Source organism: Charadrius vociferus, unplaced genomic scaffold, assembly GCF_000708025.1.
Source record: "Charadrius vociferus isolate BGI_N301 unplaced genomic scaffold, ASM70802v2 scaffold636, whole genome shotgun sequence".
NCBI lineage: Eukaryota > Metazoa > Chordata > Aves > Charadriiformes > Charadriidae > Charadrius > Charadrius vociferus.
Genome location: NW_009649189.1, coordinates 1,685,218 through 1,694,981, shown reverse-complemented (window position 1 = coordinate 1,694,981; position 9,764 = coordinate 1,685,218).

Genomic DNA, 9,764 nt, shown 5'->3' with positions numbered 1-9,764 from the left:
TGCAGAAGGCAATGTCCTTTGTGACAGGCAGGGCCCAGCTTCTTCCCTGAAGCTTTTTGTTTTAAAAATTAGTCAGTTTGCTCTCGCACCGGGGAGCAGAGGCAGGTCCTTGCCAGTGGTCACAGCCCAGCACCGAGAGCCGGAGCATGACTCAGGCTCAGTGCAGAGCTGGATGCACGGCCACATCCAGCAGCACCCACGCAGCCCCAGGGCCAGAAGTAGGATTTGGCCATGGGTTCTGTCACCCATCGGCCTGCACCCCGATGCCACCAGGCAGCCAGGCTGGAGGGACCTGCGCCCTCTCTGCCCCCCGTCCCCTGCCATTGTGGCTCCAGACTTGCTCAAAACCCGCCTTAGCAAAGTAACGGCTGTCACCTTGAAGTCCCAGCTCCGCTGCTGAGCATGTCATTCATTTGCCTGTGAAAGAGCCCTGCTTCATCAGCACGGCCTCCGCCAGCTGTAAGCAAAGGGCTGTCTGGGGTCCACAAATAGACCCAGAGCAATGCCTACACCTGCTCCATCACTCCTGGAGCACCACAGGTGCAGCTGAGCAGGAGCGCTCACCATCGAGGTTAAAAAGCATCATCTCCTAAAGCTAGGAAGGACGTCTGTATGGATGGGTGTTTGCCATGTGGATGTAGCTACCAACATCTCAGTTTACACACCACTAGAAATCCTGCTTGGTTTGTGCCGTGCTTGATATTAAGCATCAACTGCCTTCGATTAAGATGGGTGGTACTCAGAGCCCATCAGACGGACAGTTAGAGCACCCTTAACTCCTGCACGGATTGAAAGACATTTTGCCAGTGCACGCAAATGGGCACAGTTTCTGGCTGCCTTGTGCTGGCATAACCCCAAATGGAATGAGGAGTCCCAAACTCCCACCTACTTTTTTTCCCAAGGACCTCAGAAATACATAATTCCAACAGATCTTGGGGACACATGTCACAAGTGATGGAAGATGCAGCCAACAATGCAAACACCAGTCCTGGACACATGCACGCCCAGGTCACAGCATCCTCCTTCCCACTGCTCCATGCCAGTGACAAGGACATCCCTGACAGCCCGTGGTCTCCACACGTGGGCTTTCAGCTGTGGGGTGTCTTCTTCATTAGCTCAGTGCAATTGTTAGGCTGCTGGAGGTAGATTGTGTTCCAGGGAGATTTCTCAGAATAAATGGGGCTGTTATGCCATCTGACCTCCTGCACCCGCTGTCCCAGTCCTTCTCTGTGCTTCTTCCAGCTCTGCTGACTTCAGCTGTGTGCCTCGGGCAGCTGCCCATCACCTGACCCATCCCCAGCACTAGCCATGGACAGCCTGGCTTGTCCCTGCATCTCATGGCACACAGCCCAGGACATCGTCCTTTCCAGAGGTTTACCCCACAGTGCAGGGGGCAGATGGCAGCACTGTCAGGGCACACGTGTCCAGGCTGCAGCCCCTTGGCACGCACCCAACAGGGCGGCATCCACAGGAAGCGGTCAAAGGAGAGGGGGCTGAGAGAGCCCTGTGGAGAAGGACTGGGGGAGACGGGTGGATGACAAATGGGACATCAGATGGCAATGTGCACTCACAGCCCACAAAACCAAGCGTCTCCTGGGCTGCATCCCCAGCAGCGTGGCCAACAGCAAGAGGGAGGGGATGCTCCCCCTCTGCTCCGCTCTCCTCACACTGCACTGCAGCACCACCTCCAGCCCTGGGGTCCCCAGCACAAGGCAGGCGTGGACCTGGGGGAGACGGGCCAGAGGAAGCCAGCAAAATGCTCCGAGGGCTGGAACACCTCTGCTCTGGAGAAAGGCTGAGAGAGTTGGGGTTGTGCAGCCAGGAAAAGAGACAGCTCCATGCACAGACCTTACTGCGACAGCTCAGTACTCAGAGGGGGTTATAGGAAAGAGGGAGAGAGACTTTTGACCAGCGCCTGCAGGGACAGGACAAGGGGCAGCGGTTCTAAACTGACCGAGGGTGGGGTTAGGATGGACATGGGGAAGAAATGTTGTACCATGAGGGTGGTGAGCCCCTGGTGCAGGTTGCCCAGAGAAGCTGTGGGTGCCCTATCCCTGGAGGTGTTCAAGGCCAGGTTGGACGGGGCTTGGAGCAATCTGGTCTAGTGGGAGATGACCCTGCCCATGGCAGGGAGGTTGGACAGGGCGATCTTTAAGATCCCTTCCAACTCAAACCACTCTGTGATCGTGTGAAAGCCCCCTCCCAGGAGAGCAGGATGGGAAACACCAGCGAGCCTCTGCAGTCCTGCACAGGAAAATGCACCTCCATCACAACTTCATAACTTTTCCTGCACCTCTCCAGCTTTTTTTTTGCCTTCATTCTGGCAGGATGTTACTTTGTGGGAATTTTTTGCCTCTTTCTGAAGCCTGTGAGGAAAGCATTCCCCATCATTAATTTTAAATGCAGGCTTTTACTGTGATCACACAGGCCAGAAAGTCATGGCAGGCAAAGAAATGCAGCAGGTCAACATGCTGCCTGTGAAGATGCCCATCTCCTCGTCACCTCTTGCCCATCCCTTACACCTCTGAAACAGTCCTTCTCATTGTAGGCAGGATGCCACACCGCTGCTTTGTCCCATCCAGCTGCCCACTGGACCCTGCCATTTGTTAGACCCAGAAATCACGCAGGAAGGCATCCACTGCCCAGGGAAAGGGTTTCTGCCAAAGCCACATGCAGTCTTGTTGGAGGCACTTCTATTTCCAAGGCCGCTCACCCCCGAGGCGCAGCAGACTGCTTATGCATAGGCAGGGCGATGGTTATTTAGGGCAGGCACTGAATGCGGCGCTGCCCTGCTGTGCACAGGGAGAGCGGCACAAAAACCCGGCCAGGAGTCCTGCAAAAAGGAAATTACACGGATGAAGCCTGCTGATCGGGAGGCCACGTCTCACTCCGGGCTGGAGAAGGGCACCATCTGTCAAACCCACGTCACTGGAAATACCTTCCGTGCCACGCCGCCTCCCACACACGGCGTCAGGCTGATCGCCCGACACCCCCGTACGCAGGAGGCGGCAGCGGCATTAGCTGTGGGGCTAACCAGGACTTGAGGGGGAGGAGATGCCACTGGGCAGGCACAGGTCCCTGGGATGCAGGGTGCTGAAGAACCCTCTGCTCCCAGCATCTCCCTCCAGCCTGGGGCTTGGTCCAGGCATGCTGCTGGCCCCACGCACTCTCACCCTGGGCTTGCAGTGTCTTCCCATACACTGCTGCCAAAGCTGAAAAAATATCAAAATACTTTTCCTAAGGAAATCTAAAGCGTCCACCCAGCTGACAGCATTTTGGCTTCATGCATCCCAGCTGTGAGCATCCCAGGTTTTCAAAGGCACACGGAAAGCTCCAGTCTAGGTCAAAGCTATCTGCTGGTGCTGCTCAACACAAGCAGCAAACAATTCACAGCCTTCAAAGGCCCGGGCTTACTTCCAGCGACAGGCGAAGAGTACGCACCCCCAACGCCATGCAAGCACGCCAGGCACACCATCCTCCCAGTGCTTCTCAGCTGCCGAAACAGCCATCCACCCATCTCTGCATCCGCCAGGCATCCCTGACGTGTTCCAACCTCAGGGAGAGAGGAAATAGAGCTACAGCAAAGCACTGCAAGTCTGAGTGCCTGAGGTGAGACTAGCTCTAAAACCAGCTTACAGCAGGTAACGAGCCCAAGTTAATTAACGCAACCAGCTCGGCAGCCCTGCAGCCTTGGTGGCTAGTGGCATTGCCCACTTCATGTGTACAGGTACCACATGGCAGTGCTGGCTGCTGCCAGTGTGGCACAGGGAGCAGGTGCTTTGCCCCTGGCACGTCTGGACCAGGCGAGCAGGAGGGGTTTCATCAATCTCCCTCAACACCCACTCCAGACTCGGGCGCTTTCAGGCAGCACCAGGGACCTGGGGTGTCTGGGCTTTCACCCCTGCCCACAGGGTAGGTGAAGATAACTCTTTTTTCACAGGGTTGTTTATTTCTCCAGGCTGACAGAGGCCAAGCAGCAGATAGCGCGGTGGGCAGCGTGCCGGCAGCAGGGATGCTGCTGGGAGCCGCTGCCTCCCTGGTGCCTCTGGTGCTGCTGAGCACAGGGAGCAGTACGGGGAGGGCAGGTCAGCCCAAGCTCCTCCAGCATCTTTCAGGGCCTCGTATTAAACATGCCCATCCACAAGGGCCGAGATCCCAAGAGGAGTGAGAGCCGAGCTGCGATACCCTCCCAGCAAAGTGGAGCAGCGGATGGGAAGATGATCCAGAACCCCGGAGCACCAAGCAACAAGCACACCGCTACTAAATTCATTATTAAGCAGATTACATCCCTCCAGTTCAAACCAGTCCCGTTCCCTCCACAGGCACTTTCTGGAAGATGGCAGAGGAGCATAAACCAACCAAAAAGACTCGAAGCCTGCTCTCCCCCGAAAAGCAAGAGACGGCAGGCAGGGTGAGCCGTGGCAGGGCGTAACGAGGTCTCTATAATCTCAGCAGTAGCTACACACAAGCTTTAGCTCCTGCCCTCTTCTGTTAGAGGTGCAGATGAATTTGACTGTGTCTGGATGCACCTGTGGAGCCGCGCCAGGACAGAGGAGCAATGGGCTCGTCCGCCACTGGGCACCTCTGCATTCCCGGGCACCATGCTGATGCCCCAGCTCATCCCTCCGCCAAGCCCGGCCAGAGGCACTCACCCCTTTCCGAGGAAACACACGCGCCGCACAAACAGGCAGCAGGCAGCGAGGCCCAGCCCCTCCCCCAGCTGCCACACCGGGCTGCGGGGTCCAACGCCATGCACTGCCTCCCATCCCCACCAGAAATAAGGCAAGCCTGACAACACCACAACAAAAGGAAAAAGCCACAACAGCTGGCTACCCCCCTTTTAGGGACCATTAAGTTAAGCAAAAAAGGCCTCGTCCCTAAGAGATACAGGATGCTGCTCACCAGCTTCACTTCCAGGCTGAATCTGAGGGGTTTTTTATTTACTGGACACCTCCACACTGATCTGCCCAGCCTGAGAAATTTCAGCCATCTGGGCTTGACTTTTTTTGCAAAATGACGCTCCTTCTGTACCAAAACCAAAGCACCCCACGGGATGCACAACACAAGTCTGCTCAGCAGGGGGACACTGTCTGAGCAGCAAGGGCTCATGGCCGGGACCATGTCCCTGCACGGAGCAGCACACGAGGGTCCAACACTAGCCAGCTTGTTCCCCATGTCTCAGTCCAAAAGCCCAGGGCATTGCTGTCGGCACCCAAGCGCTCCTGCAGCAGCTCACTCCCCATGGCTCCAGCATACAGCTGCGCACATCGCTGAGATTAAGGACGAGGTCAGAATAACTCAGCAGCGAGCTGCACTGAGATCTCTTCTCGGCCATCTTAAAATGCCTACAGGACACATATTAAAGCATATGGATGCCCAGATCCCTGGAAACATCCCAGCCCAGTGCTGCAATGCTCGGCAGCAGAAGAGCTGCTCACTGCGGCTCTGCTGCTGAAGCTTCACGTGAACAAGGTCCAAAGCACCCATGGGTCTCGTACCCACCAAACTGCCACCACCCTCAGCCTGAGAGGCTGCATTGACCCTTCACACCTTAAGGTTTGCTTTAGCGTTTTGCAGCAGCAAAACCAAGTCTTTATTCAGGAGTCTAGAGGCAGAACTCCTCCTCCAGAGGGTTTTCAGGGAGGTGGTGTCAAGGCTGAAGACAAGGACAGCCAGAGGGTCTGCTCCCGGCAGAGAGCCCTGGAGAGCTGAACCACCTGAGACCACGACTTAAATTACCTACAGCCTCAGTCTTAGCATTTTTTGCAGACTATATATATAGTACAGCTATGCAGCATAATAAACTGGGCTTTTTATGCACACAGGCCTCAACTCAGCTATGTACAATTCCAATATTCACCAAACCAGACCATACTTCCCACTAACAACTTTTTGATGAATAAATGTTCAAGGCACAAATGATTTTAGCATTCAGCAACATCTGCATGAGTCAGTAGGTGTTTCCAATTTCCAACACTAGCAGTGCAAGGGAGAACAAGATTTCCAAAAGTTTTGTCCTTAGGTGTTGGCTTTCATTGCTGCAGAATCACCTTACCGGCCGTTGGCACGAAGCCAAATCCTTTTATTAGCGCTGTGGTCAACTCTTAAGCTCACTTTTAGAAGCAAGCATGTAAAATTCCACTGTTAAGAACAAATGCTGGAGGTGACAGAGGTGCCACCAGTCCTACAGAGGGCAAGGATCTCAGTTCACCAACCTCCTCCTGTAGCTCTAGAACATGGACAGTACTATGGTCTACTGAAAAGGCATCAATACTTTACAGTCAGTAATTTACAAATTTGCAATCATGGCTAAAGAATAATTTGGGTAAAAAACAGCATATAGACTTAATTCATCTGAAATTAATTCCTAACACCCTTCTGATGGTGGCACCATCCTTGTTACAGCTTCTGCGCAGACCAGAGCTTCACACGGGCAGCAGAAGCACATGCAGTCACGGCACTTGTCTCTCTTCTCCATCCCATCGCGTATTCACCAGAGAGGTTTCTGCCAGGATCACCACCATGCTTTTTTGTCTACCAAGTGCTCTATGATTGACACCAAGCCCTGGTGATGCCCACCAGTGACTGCGAGGTCTGTACTGGGAAGCTGCAGGTGACAAGAGAAGAAAGGCAGAGGAGGTGACACAGGTGGCACCACAGCTCCCACGGCCCGTGTCACCAGGAGAGGATCAACATGTGAAAATCAAGGCAGTCCGTAAAATAGTTATCCTTCAAATCAGACTGTACTGCCTACAAACAGACACTCATGGAACATGTTGGTTTCAATGGGACCTTCAAAGATCCTCCAGTCCAACCTCCGTCATGGGCAGGGACATCTTCCACTGGACCAGGTTGCTCAAATGGTCATGAATGCTCAAACATGGCAATGACATTTCATGCTCTTGCCTAGAGCATATAAAGGAACCTTAGCACCACCCAGGCAAGACACCGATCCCAAATGTCGTCTGGAAAACCAAAACAAACAGTCGTTTCATACACCACAAACCCAAAGTCTGACAGGACTTGATGGAAGATAAAAAGCAATGGCAGATAAAAAGGAAGACTTAGTACTAGAAAATCCACAGGAGACATCACAGCAGAAGTATTGCAAGATGGAAACTGGCCACAGCTAGCAGCGAGCTTCTGAAAACTCACAGGAGAACATGAGCAAAAGATTTTATTTTTAATTATTATTTAGTTAGTTCCCATGAAAAGAAACCCGTGTCTGTAAGTACCCGCTAGAAACTGAAGTACCACACTATTAACAGAAAACTCAGTCCCATCTTGCACCAGGTTTTGACGTGACGCAGCCTGGGTTTGTCCCCTCGGTGAACACCAAGGTGCCGGTGGACACCAGAGGAGCAGACAGCAGGGAGGAGAAATCTTCTCCAGTGAAAGGAGAACACTAGCCTAAGAACAAATGAACACAAATAATTTTGGGCAGGAGATGTGGAATTTTACAACCCAGTCAGGACCTGATCTAGTCGAAGATGTCCCTGCCCATGGCAATGGGGTTGAACTAGATGATCTTTGAAGGTCCTTTCTAATGCAAAGCATTCAACAATTCAATGACTGTGGTCCTGCAACAGCTGTCCAATGGCAGCAGCGACAAGCAACTTCTCTACAACAGGTCTCAACAAGGTTGTGAAATGGGCCAAGGAGATTGTGTGCAACAGCAAGGTCTCAAATGCAGCCGCATACATACGGCATTGGCCTCAACCTCAAAGGGACCTGGACAACCTCTCCCCACAGGCAGAGCCAGTACCCTTGGTGACTGAGGGTAACCTTTTCCTTAGTCTGACCTCTCTGCAGCTGCTGCAGCCAAAAGACTTCCCATTCTCCTCCAGATGCCACCAAGTACAGTTTTTGGCTAGCAGTCAGCAGATGTCCTGGGCTCCACTCACAGAATCACAGAATAGTCAGGGTTGGAAGGGACCTCTGGAGAACATCTAGTCCAACCCCCCCGCCAGAGCAGGGGCACCTACAACAGGTTGCACAGGACAGCGTCCAGGCAGGTTTTGAATGTCTCCAGAGTGGGAGATTCCACAACCTCTCTGGGCAGCCTGTTCCAGTGCTCCACTACCCTCAAGGTAAAGAAGTTCCTCCTCATGTTAAGATGGAACTTCCTATGTTCAAGCTTGTGCCCATTACCCCTAGTCCTATCACTGGGCACCACTGAAAAAAGACTGCTCCCATCCCCCTGGCATCCTCCCTTTAAGTATTTGTAAGTATTAATAAGATCCCCCCTCAATCTTCTTTTCTCTAGACTAAAGAGACCCAAGTCCCTAAGCCTTTCCTCATGAGAGATGTTCCAATCCCCAAATCATCTTTGTAGCCCTTTGCTGGACCCTCTCCAGCAGATCCCTGTCTTTCTTGAACCAGGGAGCCCAGAACTGGACGCAGTATTCCAGATGCGGCCTCACCAGGGCAGAGTAGAGGGGGAGGATGACCTCCCTCGACCTGCTGGCCACACTTTTCTTGATGCAACCCAGGATGCCATTTGCCTTCTTGGCCACCAGGGCACATTGCTGGCTCACGGTCATCCTGTTGTCCACCAGGACTCCCAGTTCCCTTTCCACAGAGCTGCTCTCCAGGAGGTCAGCCCCCAACCTGTACTGATGCATGGGGTTATTCCTCCCCAGCTGCCATACCCTACACTTACCCTTGTTGAATTTCGTAAGGTTTCTCTCTGCCCAACTCACTACTTCCAAGGCTCCTGCAAAAGGTAACAGAGGAAGAGACACTCCTGCCAGAGGAGAGCAGCTGCACAGGGTTATCTCCTGCATGTCCACAGGAAATACTCCGAGTATCACACTGAAGAAGGTTGAAAGTTGCTTCAGGACATCTCTCAAGAGGGACCTGAACACTTAGGATATGCTTGTATTCAAGGCAGCCTAAAGAAAAGCAAATAAAACATCTATTTACAAAACTTGAACTAAACTACACAGGTATGCAGCTCAAGAAAAGGTGGGCACCAAAATTAAAGTGGATTCATGGTGGGTTTCTCATCACAGCTGACTCTGAAGGATGCCTGGTTAAGCCAGTCACCTAGAGCTGCTTGGACAGGGTCAGCATCACTCTTGCAGATTTGAGCTGAAGAAACTTTCTTCCTGACGTGACCTGCCAGCTTTCAATCACAGTAGCATGGAGCAAGTAATGGAGAAGTGCAGTAGAGAAGGGCCACGCCTACAGCCTTCTGCAGGAATGACAGCAAGGTGCCTCCGAGTCTGCACCGTCCCCTCTCAAATATCACCAGCATCACATAAAAAGACATATGGGCTGCATCCCCAGCAGCGTGGCCAGCAGGGAGAAGGAGGGGATGCTCCCCCTCTGCTCCGCTCTCCTCACACTGCCCTGCAGCACCACCTCCAGCCCTGGGGTCCCCAGCACAAGGCAGACATGGACCTGGCCAGAGGAGGCCACCAAAATGCTCCGAGGGCTGGAACACCTCTGCTCTGGAGAAAGGCTGAGAGAGTTGGGGTTGTGCAGCCAGGAGAAGAAACGGCTCCAGGCACACCTTACTGTGGCAGCTCAGTACTTAAAGGGGCTTATAGGAAAGAGGGAGAGAGACTTTTGACCAGCGCCTGCAGGGACAGGACAAGGGGCAGCGGTTCTAAACTGACCGAGGGTGGGGTTAGGATGGACACGGGGAAGAAATGTTGTACCATGAGGGTGGTGAGCCCCTGGTGCAGGTTGCCCAGAGAAGCTGTGGGTGCCCTATCCCTGGAGGTGTTCAAGGCCAGGTTGGACGGGGCTTGGAGCAA